This window comes from Balaenoptera acutorostrata, chromosome 14 (assembly GCF_949987535.1).
Source record: "Balaenoptera acutorostrata chromosome 14, mBalAcu1.1, whole genome shotgun sequence".
In the NCBI taxonomy this organism is placed as follows: Eukaryota; Metazoa; Chordata; class Mammalia; order Artiodactyla; family Balaenopteridae; genus Balaenoptera; species Balaenoptera acutorostrata.
The window spans coordinates 43075236-43077094 of record NC_080077.1 but is presented as its reverse complement, the minus strand read 5'-3'; positions in this window follow the sequence as shown (position 1 = coordinate 43077094).

Below are 1859 nucleotides of genomic sequence, written 5' to 3'. Positions count from 1 at the left end.
GAAGAAAGGTATTTTTTCTTCTTTATATATCTGGTAGATTTTCCCTATGAAGCTGTCTGGTCCTGGACTTTTGTTTGCTGGAATTTTTTGTTACAAATTCAATTTCACTACTAGTGACTGGTCTGTTCAAATTGTCTGTTTCTTCCTGATTCATTTTTGGCAGTTGTGTGTTTCTAGAAATTAGTCCATTTTTCTAGGTTGTCTAGTCTGTTGGCATATAACTGTTCATAGTCTTTTTTATGATTTTCTGTATCTCTGTGGTATCGGTTGTTAGTTCTCCTCTTTCACTGATTATTTATTTGGGTCCTCTCTCTTTTTTTCATGAGGCTGGCAAAAGGTTTATCAATTTTATTTACTTTTAAAGCAACCCAGCTCTTGGCTTCATCTTTTCTTTTTTTTGTTCTCTATTTTATTTCCTCTCTGATTATTCTTATTTCCTTCCTTCTGTTGACTTTGGGCTTTGTTTGTTCATCTTTTTCTAATTCCTTTAGGTGGTAGCCTAGGTTGTTTGAGATTTGCTTGTGTCTTCTTCTTTTTTTTTTATTGCCACGCTATGTAGCATGTGGGCTCTTAGTTCTCCTGACCAGGAATCAAACCTGCGCCTCCTACAGTGGAATCATGAAGTCTTAACCACTGGACCTCCAGGGAAGTCCTGAGATTTTCTTATTTCTTGAGGAAGGTCTGTATCACTATAAACTACCATCCTAAACTCTTCTCCCTGTATCCTATAGATTTTGGAGTGTTGTATTTCCATTTTCATTTGCCTCAAGGTATTTTCTCATTTTCTCTCCTTTTTAAAAAAATTTATTTATTTTATTTATTTGTTTTTGGCTGCATTGGGTCTTCGTTTCTGCTCACAGGCTTTCTCTAGTTGCGGCGACTGGGGGCTACTCTTTGTTGCAGTGCACGGGCTTCTCATTGTGGTGGCTTCTCTTGTTGCAGAGCACAGACTCTAGGCACATGGTCTTCAGTAGTTGTGGCTCACGGGCTCTAGAACACAGGCTCAGTGGTTGTGGCACATGGGCTTAGTTGCTCCGCGACATGTGGGATCTTCCTGGACCAGGGCTTGAGCCCATGTCCCCTGCATTGGCAGGCAGATTCTTAACCACTGTGCCACCAAGGAAGTCCCTCATTTTCTCTTTGATTTCTTCATTAACCCATTGGTTTTTTAGTCACATGTTGTTTAGTCTCAAAATGTTTATTGTTTTCCCATTTTTCTTTTTGTGATTGATTTCTAGTTTCATACTGTTGTGGTCAAAATATATTTGATATAATTTTTATCCTCCTTAAAAATCTGAGACTCGTTTGGTGGCCTAGGTAGAATGTGATCTATCCTGGATGATATTCCATGTGCAATTGAAAAGAATATATATTATGCTGTTTTTGGATGGAATGTCCTGTAGATGTCTATTTACTCCAACTAGTCCATTGTGTCATTTAAGACCAAGTTGCCTTATTGATTTTCTGTCTGATTTATACATTGATGTAAGTGGGGAATTAAAGTTCTACTATTATTATATAATTTGTCAATTTCTCCTTTTTATGTCTATTAGTATTTGCTTTAGGTATTTAGGTGCTCCTGTATTGGGTGCTTATATGTTAACAAGTGTAATAATAACCTCTTCTTTTATTGCTCCCTTTATCGTTATATAATACCCTTCTTTGTCTTTTGTTATAGCCTTTGTTTTAAAGTCTTTTTTTATCTGATATGAGGATTGCTACCCTTACTTTCTTGTTGTTTCCATTTGCATGAAGTATATTTTTCCATCCCCTCACTTTCAGTCTGTGTGCCTTTAGCTCTGAAGTAAGTCTCTTGTTTACAGTGTATAGAAGGGTCTATCTACCCTATGTCTTTTGAT